Here is a 19,501-nt window from a genome sequence, read left to right on the forward strand (position 1 = left end):
GATATATTTACTGCAGGCCTACAGAGGTTCAGGCCTTCTGAGATACTACCTCTACATACAGGGGTTTGAATTAGGCATTTGAAATACAGCCATTTTGGGCAAAAAAATCTTTTATTGAGGCCTAGTCTGGTTCAGGCCGTGTGAGATACACCCTTTACATACTGTCGTTCTATTCTACTATTAATTAAACACCCATTTAGGGCAAGATCCTAAATTTAAAAAATATGATGAGAGCGTCAAATAAGGGACGTGGCCCAGGTCGTGGTGCTGCTGGTGGAGCTCCTGTTGCAGGGAGAGGACGTGGTCGATCTGTGCCAGCTACACGCAGAAGTGAAACCCCTTCCTCAGGTGCGAGTAGGCGACAAAACCTGCAGCGGTATTTGGTCGGGCCTAATGCTGCTCTACGAATGGTGAGGCCTGAACAAGTACAGGCGATAGTAGATTTGGGTTGCTGACAGTGGATCCAGTTCCTTCACATTGTCTCCCACCCAGTCTCCTGCTGAAAGACCACAGTTGGCACCTGCAGTCGATGTCCATCAGTCTTTCACCTCACCCCCTTGCAAATCAGCTAAGCAGTCTGAGCCCCAAGTCATGCATCAGTCTCTTCTGCTTTTTGATGACTCTGTTAGCAGGGTTTCCCAGGGCCATCCACCTAGCCCTGCCCCAGAAGTGGAAGAGATTGAGTGCACCGATGCCCAGCCACTTATTTTTCAAGATGAGTACATGGGAGGACCATCGCAGCACGTCTCGGATGATGACGAAACACAGGTGCCAACTGCTGGGGCTTTCGAAAGTGTGCAAACCGACAAGGAAGTCAGGCGTGAAGACTGGGTGGAAGATGATCTGGAGGACGATGAGGTCCTCGACCCCACATGGAATCAAGGTCATGCGAGTGACCTATGTAGCTCGGAGGAAGAGGCACAGCAGAAGAGGGAGCAGGGTGCAAAAGCGGAGCGGCTGTCCTCTAGACAGTACGCCTCCTACTGCCCACCTGTCACTACCAGAGCTTTGGGACGTTCTCACAGCTCTGTTTCTCCACCCCTGTGATGATGTCACTACTAGAGCTTGGAGGAGTTCTCACTGCTCTGTTTCTCCGCCCCTGTGATGAAGTCTTTACTTTCTGTTTCCTTCCTCCCAGCTGTTCCTCCTGTGGTTGATTTCCCTGCCTTTAAATCACCTCTCCTCCTATTGTAGGGCGTGGATTATATTTCTCATTTCAGTTGTAGCTCTTGCTTGAGTATCTTCACTTGTAGCTATCAGTTCACTGGACCTGTGTTCTGCTGCAGCAAGCACTCCGGATATTGCCAGCTGTCCTTGGATCCGTCTTCTCTGCGGCTGCAGCTCCTTCAGCTAAGTGTGCAGACATTGTTGTGTACCTGGTTATTTTCTGACTGGATCTGAGGTGGCCACGGTTCCCTCCATATACTGAGCAGGGCACCGGTGGCCGTGCCCCTTCCACTATTGTAGGGGTTACAGTGGTCATCAGTCTTAGGTACGGGGGCATGCCTCGTTCCGCCATTTGGATCCGGGCATGTGCTTTAGCAGCATAGGGAGAGCTTTGAGGGTCTGACAGGGGTCACCCTTTTTCCTCCATAGTTTGGGTCCGGTCAGTAGCTCTTTTTACTGTGTATACTCTTGTTGCTCACATATAGCCGTGACACTTAGGTTTGTGGGTGCAGGAACAATGTCTGCACACTTAGCTGAAGGAGCTGCAGCCGCAGAGAAGACGGATCCAAGGACAGCTGGCAATATCCGGAGTGCTTGCTGCAGCAGAACACAGGTCCAGTGAACTGATAGCTACAAGTGAAGATACTCAAGCAAGAGCTACAACTGAAATGAGAAATATAATCCACGCCCTACAATAGGAGGAGGGGTGATTTAAAGGCAGGGAAATCAAACGCAGGAGGAACAGCTGGGAGGAAGGAAACAGAAAGTAAAGACTTCATCACAGAAACAGAGCAGTGAGAACTCCTCCAAGCTCTAGTAGTGACATCATCACAGGGGTGGAGAAACAGAGCTGTGAGAACGTCTCAAAGCTCTGGTAGTGACACTAAGGTACACAATTGTCCAGCCAGGCCACAGTTCTGGAGGATGACGGAGATGGAGGAGGAGGAACCATGTTCACAGCAGGGTGGCACCCAGACCAGCTCATGGCCATCACTGGTGCGTGGATGGGGGGATACAAAGGACACAGACGATACACCTCCCACAGAGGACAGCTTTTCGTTGCCTCTGGGCAGCCTGGCACACATGAGTGATTACATGCTGCAACGACTGCCGAGTTGCCCACATTCTAACTTGTGCTGATTACTGGGTGGCCACGCTGCTGGATCCCCATTACAAGGACAACGTACCGTCCTTTATCCTGTCACTGGACCATGATCGTAAGATGCGCGAGTACAAGCGCACGCTGGTAGACGCGCTGATGGTGGCATTCCCACCTGACAGGAGGGGGACAGTGGAAGCACAAGGCGAAGGCAGAGGACGAGGAAGAGGTTACCAACGCAGCTGGGGCATCGCAGCACCTCAGAAGTCAGGGTTAGCATGGCCGAAATGTGGAAAAGTTTTGTCAGCACGCCACAACAACCAGCACCACCAGCTGATATGGAACGTCTTAGCAGGTGGAAACATTTCACCAACATGGTGGAACAGTATGTGTGCACACGCCTATACGTACTGAATGACGGGTCTGCCCCCTTCAATTTCTGGCTCTCCAAATTGGGCACATGGCCTGAGCTTGCCCTTTACTCCTTGGAGGTGCTGGCCTGCCCTGCAGCCAGTGTATTTTCTGAATGTGTGTTTAGCACGGCAGGGGGCGTCATCACAGACAAGCGCAGCCGCCTGTCCACAGCCAATTTGGACAAGCTCACGTTCATTAAAATGAACCAGGCATGGATCCCTCAGGACTTGTCTATTCTGGACAAGGTACGGACATGTATACCGGCACTAAGCAGCCATTGTTATACTGCAGCGCAATTGCTCATGTTTGTATTTTGGATATTTCATACTCTTTTGGAGTGTACCTTAATTTTTAAATTTTTTATTAAAACCAAAAACCTGTGTTGGCTATCTTGTCCTCCTCCACCGCCGATTCCACCTACTCCGTTACGTCCACTGCCTCCTCAAACTCCTACTCCATATGGAACTCCACCTCATAAATCAAAATGTTTTGGTTTGTTTTTTTACATATTTTCTTTTCACTTATTTGTTATTTACATTTTCGGGTGAAATTCACCAATTTTTGGCTGTATAGTACCACTGCTATACCTAGTAGGCCGGTTAAAAAATTAAATAAAATTGTCATTAATATTTTCGGGTGAAATTCACCAATTTTTGGGTGTATAGTACCGCTGCTATACCTATTAGACCAGTAAAATAAATAAAAAAAATTATCTGTTACATTTTCTGGTGAAATTAACCAATTTTTGGGTGTATAGTACCACTGCTATATCTAGTAGACCGGTTAAAAAAATAAAATAAAATTGTCATTAACATTTTCGGGTGAAATTCACCAATTTTTGGCTGTATAGTACCCCTGCTATACCTATTAGACCAGTAAAATAAATTAAAAACATTATCTGTTATATTTTCTGGTGAAATTCACCAATTTTTGGGTGTATAGTACCACTGCTATACCTAGTAGGCCCGTTAAAAAATAAATAAAAATTGTCATTAACATTTTTGGGTGAAATTCACCAATTTTTGGGTGTATAGTACCACTACTATATATAGTAGGCTGGTAATAAAATAAAAATAAATTGTCATTAACATTTTCTGGTGAAATTCACCAATTTTTGGGTGTATAGTACCACTGCTATATCTATTAAACCGGTAAAATAAATAAAAAAAATTATCTGTTACATTTTCTGGTGAAATTAACCAATTTTTGGGTTTATAGTACCACTGCTAAATCTAGTAGGTCGGTTAAAAAAATAAAATAAATTGTCATTAACATTTTCTGGTGAAATTAACCAATTTTTGGGTGTATAGTACCACTGCTATACCTAGTAGGCCCGTTTAAAAATAAAAATAAATTGTCATTAACATTTTTGGGTGAAATTCACCAATTTTTGGGTGTATAGTACCCCTGCTATACCTACTAGACCGGTAAAATAAATTAAATAAATTATCTGTTAAATTTTCTGGTGAAATTAACCAATTTTTGGGTGTATAGTACCACTGCTATATCTAGTAGTCCGGTTAAAAAAATAGAATAAAATTGTCATTAACATTTTCGGGTGAAATTCACCAATTTTTGGGTGTATAGTACCCCTGCTATACCTATTAGACCAGTAAAATAAATGTAAAAAATTATTTGTTACATTTTCTAGTGAAATTCACCAATTTTTGGGTGTATAGTACCACTGCTATATCTATTAAACCGGTAAAATAAATTAAAAAAATGATCTGTTACATTTTCTGGTGAAATTAACCAATTTTTGGGTGTATAGTACCACTGCTAAATCTAGTAGGCTGGTTAAAAAAATTAAATAAATTGTCATTAACATTTTCTGGTGAAATTAACTAATTTTTGGGTGTATAGTACCACTGCTATACCTAGTAGGCCGGTTAAAAAATAAATAAAAATTGTCATTAACATTTTCGGGTGAAATTCACCAATTTTTGGGTGTATAGTACCACTGCTATACCTATTAGACCGGTAAAATAAATTAAAAATATTATCTGTTACATTTTCGGATGAAATTAACCAATTTTTGGGTGTATAGTACCATTGCTATATCTAGTAGGCCGGTTAAAAAAAGAAAATAAATAAAATTGTCATTAACATTTTCTGGTGAAATTAACCAATTTTTGGGTGTATAGTACCACTGCTATACCTAGTAGGCCCGTTAAAAAATAAATAAAAATTGTCATTAACATTTTTGGGTGAAATTCACCAATTTGTGGGTGTATAGTACCACTACTATATATAGTAGGCCGGTAAAAAAATAAAAATAAATTGTCATTAACATTTTCTGGTGAAATTAACCAATTTTTGGGTGTATAGTACCCCTGCTATACCTAGTAGGCCGGTTAACAAAAAAAAAAAAAATTGTCAGTTACATTTTCTGGTGAAATTTAGCAATTCTTTGGTGTGATGTACCACTGCTATACCTATTAGACCAGTAAAAAAAAAAAAAACATTTGTCAGTTACATTTTATGGTCAAATTCACCAATTTTTCGGTGTAATATACCCCTCCTCTACCTAGTTGACAGCTTAATAAATTTCAATAATTTTTATTTTACATTTTTGGGTGACAATAAACAATTGTTTTCTGTCATAGACCCCTGCTCTACCAAGTAGACAGGTTAATTAATTTCTGCAATTTTTCTGTTACATTCTTGGGTTGACATTATTCAATTTTAGACGTGAATAAACCCCTGCTCTGCATAGGTGACAGGGAATAAAATTTCTGAAATGCTCCTTTAATTGATGCGCGCCACCTCCTTTGATTCAATGCTTAAACTTAAACAAGTTGTACCACATTTAAGCTTCAATACTTTGTCCCACATTTCCGCTATACTCTTTTGGACAACATTTGCGCCTCAATAGCTTTTCCCACAATTCCGTTTGACTCTTTTGACCCACATTTGGGCTTCTGTAATTTGTCCTACATTTGCGCCTCAATAGCTTTTCCCACATTTCTGCTCGATCCCAATTTTTTTTTTTACATTTATCTCCCTTAAATTTGGTCTATTTTTCTCACGCTCCCTCTCCAGCTTGGAACCCTGATTCCCCGCCACCCGTAATCACCATGGTAGGCGCATAAAAGAACATCGAAAGTTGATAGAGCAGATATCAAATTGGATCGTGAACATCACGGGAACATGCGACATGGTGGGGTAGTAAGTATGCACACGCCTACACGAACTAACTGACAGGGGTCAGCCCCTGCAGCTTCTAGGTCTCCAAATTGGGCACATGGCCTGAGCTTGCCCTTTACGCCTTGGAGGTGCTGGCCTGCCCTGTAGTCGGTGTATTGTCTGAACGTGTGTTTAGCACGACTGGAGGGTTATATTTCCCAATGTTTTGGGGTGTACCCTAATTAAAAAAATAAAAATAACATTTTAAACCAAAAAGCAGTGTAGGCTACCCTCACACTGTGCATGCGCGGATTGTAAAATCTCCTTACCCTCACTACACAGCGCGCTTCAGATTCATTGCTGGCTGGCTTCAATCCGCGCGTGCGCAGTGTGAGGGCAAGGAGATTTAACAAGACAAAAGACCATCAGATATCCTTACCCCCTGAGAGCGTACGCGCGGTTGGCCGCATAGCGCGTCCATGAGTCAATGCTCACTGTAATTTTACCTTACCGATGCCCTGGTACTGCGCTTGCGCAGATGTGCACACCCCCGTAAGTCACGTGGGGTAAGGGAATCTGATGACTTAAGATTTTCTGACAGAACACTGGGAGCAGCCAAAATGCAGGGTGGGTGGCTGTTCCCCACGTTCCAGGCCAGGTTTTGGTTAGGGATAAAACCCAGCCAGCAGTCTCAGCTGCTGTGGATTATCCTCCATCTGACAGGGGAGCTTTTCCAGTCTCTGTGTTGGGGCCTGAGAGTTTGGGCCGGGATTAAAGCCTGCTATCCTGTTTGGATGAAAGCACGTGGATTTCTGTTTCACCCAAGGACATATGTGTTGCTGCCTGGTGTGAACAAACACCAGACTCAAGGTGACAGTTTTTTTCTTGAAACTGACTTTTTGTTGTCACTTTCCTTATGTGTGAATAAAACACTGAACTGTTTAAGTTAAAGACGTTGTCGTTGCCTCTATACTGTGTCCGCAAGCCTGTCTACCACAGCAAATCCCCACAATATATACAGTATATATATATTTATCAATTTAGAGCAGGTATTAGAGCAGAGACCCCGCTTTACCTCCATCTTATGGAAAGATCCCCACTGCTGCTACTAGCCTGTGCCAGTCACTTCACTGGTTGCCCATCCACCACAGAATACAGTTCAAACTTCTCACCCTCACCCACAAAGCTCTCCACAGTGCTGCACCTCCATATATCTCCTCCATCATGTCCATCTACCACCCTACTCGTGCTCTCCGTTCTGTTAGCGACCTAAGATTAATAACCTCCATAATTTGTACCTCTCACTCCCTTCTTCAAGACTTTTCTCGAGCTACACCTACTCTCTGGAATACTCTACCCCGGAATACTAGGTCAATTTACAACTTCTCCACCTTCAAATGTGCCTTAAAAACACATCTTTTCAGGCAGGCTTATCAAGCTACCTAAAATAACTTTTCCCAGACTAAACCTTTCCCCACTCATCTGGCCTAAACTTGATTGTCTAGTAGTCCCAAACCCGAAGCAGATCGGCCAGCACCACTCCTGTCAGTTCAATAATGCCTTGAATCCTACTTATCACAATCAACTACTTTATGTGTCACCCCCAATTCCTCATAGATTGTAAGCTCTTGCAAGCAGGGCCCTGAATCCTAGTGTTTCAGTTGCATATTAGCCAGTTACTTTAGTTTTGTACATTAACCCTATGAATTTGTTAAGCGCTGCAGAATATGGTGGCGCTATATTCATTTTTTTTAATTATTATTATTGTTATCCTGGCTTGATTTTACATTGATTAAAGGAGGAGAGAAGAGCAATCACATATCTAGCAGTGCACACTGCCTACTTGAAACATTAGTGGAGACCTGGGTAACTTAACCAGTGTAGGAGTTGCTAAGAGCCATGGTCCACTTTCCATATAATGATCTCCTACAGTCACTGCACTTCTTTGGAAAAGATTCACGAGTGATTGACTGACGGTAACAAATGTGCTTCATTGCCTTTTCAATCAATTCATGATGCATTTAGTTGTGATTTTCATCACTCATTTAGTCAAGACTCAAGAGGATCCATGGCCCTGATTAGTGACATTTGGGTACAGAGAATAGACAGTTGCATTTAATACCTTTAAGCTTCTAAGTGTCCATGGCATTTCACCAACTCAGTCAGGAGGAAGGAGGAATTTATCTTGCTTTATCGACAAAATATCAAAGGCTGCTGTCCTTAATTTTATTCTACTGGTTGAGGAAGATGAAGAAATGCAGGGTCGATCTTCACCCTGTTGTTAACATTATTTCTTGATGTTCATCTGCAACTTACTGCTGTATACTATAGTGTCTATATAAAAGCAAAAAAAGAATTGAAATGTCTAATAAAAATAACTCAATTACTAAAGGTAAAATAGTGTACCTATACCACATGACATGAGATGACCAACTAGCAAACAAATAACATCCACTGTCAGGGACAACCAAGGTCCTTCAGATCCACAGATGCTTCTAAAGTATTTTCTCCCTCATTGATAGCTGTAGTACAGATAACAAAACCTGGCACTTTGTCATTTTTGTGAAAAATGTAAAAGCTCTATTAGCCTCAACTCTTTTCTGTCCATTTCTAGAAGACGATTCTGTCTTTCACTATTCTCTAACCTCAACTCTTTTCTGTCCATTTCTAGAAGACGATTCTGTCTTTCACTATTCTCTACTGTCAACCCAAATGTTTTTCTACTGCAAGTTCATCCGTTTGTATAGGAGATAGGTCTTGATGCCATATTGGTATAATATTTCCTTTATTAAAATACTATTTGGCCTCTTCACATTACGTTTTTTGTTCCAGGCATGGAATCAGTTTTGTAGAGAAACTGGAACTGTCCCAAAAACAAATGCGTTTTTACTGTTTTCACTTGGAAACAAGGTAAGTGACCTGTGGCTGGTTGAATTTTGGACAAGGGGTGCGTCAATAAAAGGGCGGTCATCTTCATTTTCTTTTTAAACACATCCATTAAACTGATGGAAAAACTGAATCTTTTGTATCAATCAGTTTAACAGATTATCCAATTGTTTTCAATTTTTTGCTGGATGATAAATTGCAGATATGTGAGCTTATCCATCCAGTACAAAAAACTGACAGGAACGCATAATATACAAAAATATACAAATCTGATGCACATTTAGGGCATCTGTTTTTTATTCCTATAGCTGCTAATTAGAGATGAGCGAAGCGAGCTTCGGATGCTTCATCCGTAGTCGCTTTGTTCAAAACGTCTGAATAATACTGTTTGGAGATCCGTGTATGTACAGTATTAAAATGTTTGGCCCCCGATGAACCGAAGTTAGTTATTTGTGAAGTCACACTTGACTTTATTGAATAACTTCAATGATTTTTAAAGTGGAAAACCACCAGGTACCAGTCGGAACTGAAGCCGAATTCGGTTTAGAGTTTTAAAGTGGTTTTCCACTTTAAAAATCAATTACCGAAGTTATTCAATGAAGTCATGCGCGACTTCGCAAATAACTAACTTCGGCTCATCGGAGCACATACATTTTAATTCTGTATGGAGACGGATCTCCGTACAGTATTAATCTAAAGTTTTGAATGAAGCCACATCGGATGTAACATCCGAAGTTCGCTTCGCTCATCTCTACTGCTAATGTATCAGTCTGAGTAAAAACTCATAATTTTATCTAAAAACAAAAAAGTATGGTATGAAAAGGGAATGTCGCAATTCAGTAAATTTTTATTTATCATGTAAATAAAGTTAATAAAAGGCACTTACTAATGTATTGCGATTGTCCATATTGCCTTCTTTGCCTCTTGATTTATTATTCCATCACAATATACATTGGTCATATCCAAGGGTTACGGCCACCTCTGCAGCGCAGATACAAGGTCGCTAGGTTTGGAGCTGCTGCACATGCATACGTGTGCTCCCTTGGTCCTGGCCACCAGAGAGGCTGGTTCTTTTTCCTATAATGTACAAGGACGGCCATGACTGATAGATTACAAGATGGTCATAACCCTCTGGAAACGAGCAGTGTAAATGTGATGGAAAAATGAATCAAGCCAACAAAGGAGGCAATATGGACAATCACAATACATTAGTAGGTGCCTTGCATTGACTTTGTCTACATGAAAAATGCAATTTTCTGAAGTGAGACAACCCCTTTAAGCCTTGATATAAGTTAACAAGCTGAATTTTTTGCAATTTACAGGGATATGTCCAACTTGGAAATATGCCATAGATGTAGGATGTGAAGAACGGGGCTACACGTGTCCAGTCCCCTCTCCATACATTTGGCACGTGGATGAGGCGGCCAGTGGTTGCCTCACCAAGCAGGTCAGAGACCTCCTGTAACGGACCCTCCCATGACAGAAGATCTGAGAGACTGGCAGCACGTGAGGTTATTTGACAGTCTTTCTGTTTTCACTTGTTGCAGTGTTGTTGTTGGTAATGACCACACCTTTTATCCCAGGTGCAGCTTGTGGTTATTACTGCTACCCTATTTAGTCTGGACTCACACTTCTTACCATGCGGTTGATATTACCTGCCTGGAGTTGGAGGAGCTGTTGTGTGGTTCTTATCGGAGTTCCTGCTCATCCATTTCCTATTGAAGATAAGTGTACTTTGCTTGTATTTTGCTGTTCTCTTTTGCTCGTTGTTTACTAGGCCTCAGGGAGATGATGGAACCAGTAGTCTCAGACCCTGTCACTATTCCTAGGGCTTTTCAGGGTTACTAAGGCCTAGGTTTATGAATATTCCCACCTTCAGGGTCTATTAATACTGACAGGAATTAGGGCTAGGTCTAGGGTTTCCTAGGTGGTCACCTGTTCCCTTTCATTAGCCTTGAGGCCTAGTTCCTGGTCATTTTCCTTTTGTTGTCATTCTGGTGTTTATCCCCTCCCCTACTTTGTGACACCTCCGTTCACTTCATAGGTGCAGATCCTAGAGATGACACCTACATCTATCAGACATTTATGGCATATCCTGTAAGCGTGACATACAGTAAATGTTGGGAATAACCCTTTAGCTCGACAAGAACAGACCACTGGTAGCAGGAAAATAACATATACCAAGAAGATCCTATTCTAATTGTATTGGGTTATACATGATAAATACTGTTAATCTAAACCAGTCTAGGCAAACCCCCAGAAAACAGTCAATCAATATCACAAAAGACAGAAAGCATACAAATAAATTTCCACCAGAAACCCATAATAGGACCGGCATTGAGCCAGTTACGTGTTGACAGCTGTCAATGTAATCTTGTCCTACACATATAAGACTACAAACTCAGGGGTTACTAATCCTGTCGTTATTTGAAACTTTCTGGGACGGAATACATTTAAAAACAACCATGGATGGCCAATTATTCTGTTAAATCCTCCCTGCAGCTCAATTCCAAGATACGGCCATTGGCACTACTGTCTTCCTGCCTATATTAAGTTTTTAAAATGTTACAAAGAGTGCTAAGATAACCTGCTGTACTTCCCATAATTACTTTCTACACATGTAGCTAGCTAGCATGAAATATAGTTTGCACAAATAATATCCAGTCAGTGTATTATTTTACTGTCATGCTGAGGCATGTTGCCAATACTATGATGAATGTTGCTTTTCTTTATTATTTTGGTGTGCATTACTTAACACTTACACTGCAGAACCAGGCGCTGTATTCCATCATTTTTCATATTAGTCTAACATGTTGCAACAGCAGAGAGATGGATGACTGCTCTCCTACTGGCATAAAGATCTAAAATCAGCCATGCTTAGCTCTTGCAACCTGACAGTTTGAGGAATAACCACTTTCAGATGCTGTAATGTCTGAGCTTGTAAAGAAATGTTCTGATTTAACAAAAATAGACCTCAAGGCACCTTAAGATTGGTTTTTCTGCCTTCTTTACATGTTCGATTTGGACCAACAGAGCCTCATAGGTTTTAGAAGGTCCATACTTATTTATAGCTCACAGGGTTCTTGGAGACAATAACGGTCCCCTGGCAATATATATATATTTCAACATCCCCCATCTGAGAGTGACAGATTACTTATCTTCATTTCTGTGAAGTATAGTGAATTTAATTAGGGTTGGGACTAATGCTAGATATAAGACATTATAGCCTAAGGCGTATAGACACTAGGAGTAAAAGATCTATAGGTTTGGCATTGAACTGATATGGATAACAATTTATTTGCTCTCCCATTGTGTCTCTTTCATGGTTAATCTCTGAGTGCTAACACACACATTAGTTATTTTCATAAGGAACCAATGGCATGATATTCAAAGTGATTGCCATTTTTCATTGGAGATGAGAACGTGTGCTGTTCTACTTTCTTATCCATCTTTCCTCTTGTCAACTTGAAAAAATAAGTGGGCAGTAGGCAACTTTCTAATAACGTATGCATCAATGTGTGCTTCAACAAATCTGATGGCCTAAGAATACTTTTCACTGCCAATATGGGCTTAAAATATGTGCACCTGGAGGCATTGCTGGGCTTTTGTGCCTCTGCTGACCTCCCTCCTAAAAGACCCACTAGCGACCAAAGCTCCTCATATTGATGATACCCAAGGGGCAACAGAAGATATTTGAGTCGCCTCCACACAGATTATACTCAACTATAAGGACAGAGGTGGCAAGGTGCTATGAACAGGTGGAGCAAACGTGACATAACTAGGCATTGGATAACAGGAGTATCCTTGAAATTAGTGGCAGCAACAACAAATAGGATACACAGTAGATACTCCACGGCACTGTACCTAGAACAAGTAGACAATAAAAACAAGGTCTTTTTTCCTGTGAGCCATCTTAACAAGGGACTGTAAATGTCTCACTCTCTTATCACTTGCTTAGAATCTCCTTTGAGAAGCAAAGAAGATGCTGCACTGTAGCTTCAGAAGCAACCTGCTCACCACACGAGGGACCTTTTTGCGCACCCGAAGGAGGAGTAAGCTGCAAGACTGAGCAGGTATGTCCACCTCGTCACATTTCACACCTACCTCCATGACTGGCTGCTTGCTGGGCACACCCCAAACGGCCGGCCCTTTTTGAAAGCCAGCTTTCCACACGCCATTAGTAGTCTTCCCTCTTCCCTCTGTTTGACACAAAAAAAGAATTCAGGGGTAGACGTTCCTAATTGATTTAACCAAAACAAAGCCTGAATGGAACTTTAAAAACAAAACAAAAAAAAGATACAAGCTAATGGTCAAAGTTATTGAAACCTGGGACAGCAGCCAAAATTGAAATAAATCTTTCAGGCAAAAGGGTGCATTCAGACTGGTGAGAGGTATATATGGATTGTTAACCTACTCCCAGTCTGTGTCACGATCAGTGTGGGGGGGAAACTCTACACTGAACACAGGAGCGAAGTGGAACAGTAACTGGGCCTGGAAACTAGGCGAGAAACAGGTCACCTCCTAGACAACCCTAATCCGGGCCCTAACTATCTATCAATATGAATAGACCCAGAAGGTAGGAATATTCATATGCAGGATACCTAGGCCTTTATATCCTTATTAGGCCCTGGAAAAGGTTAGGACCAGAGACAACCCATTCATCCCCAGATGGATAAATGGAAGTCTCTGTCTCAGGCCCAGATACAACCAACAGGGAATATAACAAACAGAAACAAACGCGACACTTAACTTCTGTAGAGACGGACGAGCAGGAACACCAGAGACAAACTCACACCAGCTCAGCCAAACCCAAATAAAGCTATCTACGGCATAGTCAGAAGGGTGGGGTCAGACTATAAAGGGTAGAAATGATGACCACTGAGCAACAGCTGAGTAATGGGAAGTGGTCATTAACCCTATCAACACTGAATCAAGAGAAATCAAGGAGGCTGTTAGATTCCTCAACGCTCAGCCAATCTCCTTGCTCTCCTGACATCAGTCACCTGAGAGACCATGACAGTCTGTGAGTGATGCCAGATCGAGGGGTAGTTGTATAAGAAAAATATTCACCCTAAATGTTAAGGCACCCCACTAATAAATATCAGTGCATGAAGGTATTGTTGTCAGTACCAGGGAGCTCAGTACACGTTATCCTGGATATTACTGCACTGCAGAGATAAGTGTTCCACTATCTATAACCTGCCTATGTGTATTAACAGGCCATTGAGGTGTAGTTGTAGCCCCTACCTGTGTGGCGGTAATCCCACATACAATTAGGAGCAGTGGAGCATAGTATTAAGGGATTAATCTATTGTTGTAGCATGAAAGCTGTCTGTCTCTGGTGCCGTGCAGACAGTGTAATCACCGGAGTATTGGCTGCTGTAGTGGCCGCTAGGGGCTACAACTATACCTCAATGGCCTGCTAATACACATATGCAGGCTATATATAGCGGCACATTTATCACTGCGGGGAAGTATACTGAGCTCCCTGGTATTGACAACCATACCTGCACGCAGTGATATTTATTAGTGGGGTGCTTTAACATTTGGGGTGAGTACTTGCCTTATACAACTATCCCTTGATCTAGCATCACTCACAGACTGGGAGTAGGTTAACAATCCATATATACCTCATCTGAATGCACCCTTAAAGGGGTTATCCAAGATCTATAATGCTCCCCCCCATATGCCCGGGTCCCTCACAGAGGTTGTACTCACAGTGCTCCCTGGCACCCGCATTGCTTCTGATGCCAGCACAGCCGCCTCTCCATCTCCAAGTCGCGCGAATGAGAACATCTGCGGTACGCCAGACCTGCAGGGTATTGCGATTGTGAGGTCACGGTTAATGGCAAGCGAGGGTTACTCACAGTTTTGTAGGGAAACCCTGGGCAGGCATCCAGCAGTGAAGGAGAGGCTGGCACAAGAGTCCTCTGGGGCACACTCTGTATTGAGGGACCAGGCCTGGTGGTGGATGAGGTGCCCTGGATGTTGCAGGTGCTTTATGTGCCTGGGGCAAGGTCCCTTTAAAGTACGTGACGCCAGTGCCAATTGAACGGTGGCACACCGTGTAGAGATAGGTGGAATAATTGAGGAATCAGTGGGTAAACCAAACGTTTCTTTACTTGATGAACGCAGTCCAACTTACTTCATACAGTGACAATAGATTATGATAGTCATGCAGTCCCTTAGACAATACCTCCCAAGTAGGTAGACTTTAGATGGCGACAGGAAATAAACAGGCAAGATGCTTGGAGGACACAATGGTTAATGCTTTGCAGTGCTACGCTGCTCCATCCTTTTCAGCTATTCTAGCTAGATGGCTCCCAAGGCCCGGATGCCTAACTGTTGGCTTTTATCCTTGGTATCGCAATTCTCTCCAATATCAGCACTTGCTGTACTTTATGGAATCTCTGTCCATCAGGGTACTTATCTGACCTGGTATTGTCCTTACTCAGCTGGATGGTAACTGCAGATTTCTCCCAGGAGGTGCTATCCTGCAACTGGGGCGTCTTCAGAGCTAACTAAGGCTCTCTTGATCCACAGGTAGGCTAGGATCCCTCTTATAGCCCCCTGGTTACAACTAACAGCCCGGGCTGTCCAGCTGCATGACAGGAGAAGGCTCTGGCTGGTGCCTTCTAACTTGTCTCTGCAGACTCCTGACCTTGAACTCCCTCCCCCTGTCTGGGCCTGAATATTTATACTAGGGGCTCTCTATCTCCCTCTAGTGTATGGGATGTCTAACTACAAAGACTAGGCCTGATGATGAAACATTGCATACAAACAATACTTTATAAATTACATAAAATGCACAATAAGAGATAACATCCCTGTCCCTAGTGAGGAGAAGTAACGCACACCCCAATTGACCCTCGTGTAGTGCCCACGCTTAGCTAGTGGGGACACTACATACCCCCACGCTTTAACGTTGCCCAACCTCGGCGCAACATGGAGGGGCCCTGCCCAGCTGGATACTGCACCTGAAAAAGAGACCAAACAGTAAAGCAGGAAAACACATCTACATTTGCAGAAGCACATTACATGCACAAATCAGGCAGTTCCACTGGCTTAGGAACAAGTACCGGTGAAAAGGGGCGTCGTTCTCTTCTCTCAGGATCATATGAGGGAACAGGGGCGCTGACCTGGCGCAGCGTAACATTACTACCAGGATAGTCCATATGTGCAAATTGTCCTTAATAGAACAGCAAAACAATGTAAACAATTTAAAAGTTCTTGGAGGCTCAAGGAACCAATATGAGTCCGTACCCAGGTTCCGTTCTTATTTAAAGTGAGTAAATCACAGAGGCTCTCTTACAGTGGAGTCCATCTCTGGGCACATTTCTTAAAATTCCGTTGCACAATAAAATGTCAGCACATGGAAGATAGTCCACACTTTCAAATGGTATAAAAACGAATGCTGAAATACCCCTGATCAACCTGAAAAGGGGGTTAAGGGTAAAAGGTGCAACAAAGGAACAGGCACAACTTGGTGTGTGATAGTGGAAGCAGGCAGGAGGTCCTGGAAACAAACATGGCTTTGCTGACATTCTTATTTCAGTGGGTGACCACTACCACTGAGCCGTGGGTAAACTGGCAGCAGCAACAAAGGACCAAAAACAAAGGACTCCTGTCCTGAAAGGGTTAAATTTTCAGAAATAATCCCTTGGCAAAGCAAATCAAAGGCCTAGCAGGCTAATTCACAGGGGCTTATCATAATCACCCGGCTCTGCTGGCAAATAAGGCCTGTAGTAATCCTCCACAGGCGGATGTGCCCACATTACAGTATTAGGGGGCAGCTGCAGCATGAAGGGACCCCTTATAGGTATTGGCCCCATAGGCCTAGGGGTAAGGACAGTTGTGGACCGCACCGGTCCAGGCATGATTATGGTAGGCTGTGCTGGATTAGATACCGCCGCCGCAAGCGGTCCGGTGGGCTTTGGAATGACTGACTCTGCGCAGCAAGTCACAGGGTTAGAGGGCCTTCTTGGGGGCCCCGACGGAGCGGTGGTAGCCGAAGGTGGCCTACGGGTGGAGACAGGCACCCTTACCTCTTCCTTCTTAGGCGGCGTCTGGATCCTGGCGGTGGCAATCTTGCGTAGCTCCCGCATCTTCTCTTCCAGACGGACGATCTGGTCACCTAGGCTTTCGGTCTCCGAATCGCTGTCCTCTGCTGTCGCCGCCGGCGCAGGTACAGTGTAGGATGCATCGGACGCGGCCGCTGCAGGTTCCGGTGACGCATCGGGTCTCCTACCCTTCCGAATATTCTCCAGGGTAGCGCGGAGTCCTTTCAGATTCTCCATGTCTTGGATTGTTTTCTCCCGGCGAGGCAGCTCGGGGGACGGATAGGGACTCACCCATTTCTCTAACACAGTTGGCTGCCAAAATACATTAGGACCAATGAAAGAGCCCCGCTCTTGGAATGCGTGATGGGCCGGTTCTGGAGAGCGCACAGGTTTGCACTCGCAGCCAGAGTAGTCCTCATCTGCCTCCCAGTCCTCCGGTTCTTTCTTGGGACGGGTCACGGCAGTAGCATATGGGCCTCGCAGGCTCTCAGCAGGGGTGAATTCTACTTCCTCTCCCTCGCGGAGGTTATGTAGCCGCTCAGGGAGGTAACCTCTCTTGACAGACCTCCGGTTGACGTATAAGTCTCTGCCAGTAATGTGGTCCTGTACGAACCCGTAGCCACGGGTCTTATCAAAGGACACAACCAACCCCTTTCTCCTTTCCAGGCGGGGTTGGGCATTAGTGTGACGCTCGTGAACGGTCTTTGCCAGTTCTTCATAGTATATCTTGGTCTTGGTATTTTTCTTTATGGCGGCCTCCCGGATCTCTGCCATTAGTGCTGACCACTTGAATGAGGGCTGAAAGAAGTCTCTCCAGGAGGTGTAGTAGTTCTCCGGTTCTTTCCCCAGTGGCGGGCAGGCGGGTCTCTCCGGTCCCGGAGAGTAGGCAGGTGGAGCCTCCTCTGGCTCTACACCAATGTCATCCATGTTTAATAGATCAGGCGCGGACATCCCAGCAGAGCAGTCTTCACTCTCCAACATGCTCGATCCTTCTCCGGAGAGCGACAGGGTGGCGCCAATAAGTTCAGACAGATCCTCCCATTGCACTGGGAGGCCGCCCCCCAGGTACTCCAGTATGGGGGAGGCGGAGTCCATATCCGCAGACATGCAAATGTCCAGACAGGCGGTGGCGCCAACTTTGAGCTTTTTCCCGCTCTTTTCAGCAAGAAGGCGCCAACTTTTACCGCCAATTCAGGATGAAGATGACGCAGCAGTAAACTCAAACAAGCTCAGCGGCCATCTTTAGCAAAACGCTGTCTATTCACTGACAGCAAGCGGTGGCTTAAACAAGCAGCAAACAGTCCAGAAAACACTATTTTCACACCGCTACTTAGGACAGTCCTTTGGGCCCAGCAATTTTCGATAAAAACAATTAGGGCTTGTCACTTTAAGGTAGTCTTCAGCACACAGTTTTATATCCGCAATGGCGCAGGAATGTTCTGGATCCTGTTCGTGACGCCAATTTATGCGGTACGCCAGACCTGCAAGGTATTGCGATTGTGAGGTCACGGTTAATGGCAAGCGAGGGTTACTCACAGTTTTGTAGGGAAACCCTGGGCAGGCATACAGCAGTGAAGGAGAGGCTGGCACAAGAGTCCTCTGGGGCACACTCTGTATTGAGGGACCAGGCCTGGTGGTGGATGAGGTGCCCTGGATGTTGCAGGTGCTTTATGTGCCTGGGGCAAGGTCCCTTTAAAGTACGTGACGCCAGTGCCAATTGAACGGTGGCACACCGTGTAGAGATAGGTGGAATAATTGAGGAATCAGTGGGTAAACCAAATGTTTCTTTACTTGATGAACGCAGTCCAACTTACTTCATACAGTGACAATAGATTATGATAGTCATGCAGTCCCTTAGACAATACCTCCCAAGTAGGTAGACTTTAGATGGCGACAGGAAATAAACAGGCAAGATGCTTGGAGGACACAATGGTTAATGCTTTGCAGTGCTACGCTGCTCCATCCTTTTCAGCTATTCTAGCTAGATGGCTCCCAAGGCCCGGATGCCTAACTGTTGGCTTTTATCCTTGGTATCGCAATTCTCTCCAATATCAGCACTTGCTGTACTTTATGGAATCTCTGTCCATCACGGTACTTATCTGACCTGGTATTGTCCTTACTCAGCTGGATGGTAACTGCAGATTTCTCCCAGGAGGTGCTATCCTGCAACTGGGGCGTCTTCAGAGCTAACTAAGGCTCTCTTGATCCACAGGTAGGCTAGGATCCCTCTTATAGCCCCCTGGTTACAACTAACAGCCCGGGCTGTCCAGCTGCATGACAGGAGAAGGCTCTGGCTGGTGCCTTCTAACTTGTCTCTGCAGACTCCTGACCTTGAACTCCCTCCCCCTGTCTGGGCCTGAATATTTATACTAGGGGCTCTCTATCTCCCTCTAGTGTATGGGATGTCTAACTACAAAGACTAGGCCTGATGATGAAACATTGCATACAAACAATACTTTATAAATTACATAAAATGCACAATAAGAGATAACATCCCTGTCCCTAGTGAGGAGAAGTAACGCACACCCCAATTGACCCTCGTGTAGTGCCCACGCTTAGCTAGTGGGGACACTACACATCGATTGGGGAGGGGTTAGCCAATAGCAGGCCGCTATGAAAACAAGCCTTCTTAGCGTCAACCGTGGTGATAGGGAGGCTCGTTCCTGTCGCAGCCTGCTATTGGCTGCCCCCCTGTCGTCGGATGTTTTCATCTGCGTGTCGGGGAGATGCAGCGGCGGCTGTGCCGGCA

The sequence above is a fragment of the Bufo bufo genome, chromosome 4 (assembly GCF_905171765.1).
Source record: "Bufo bufo chromosome 4, aBufBuf1.1, whole genome shotgun sequence".
NCBI lineage: Eukaryota > Metazoa > Chordata > Amphibia > Anura > Bufonidae > Bufo > Bufo bufo.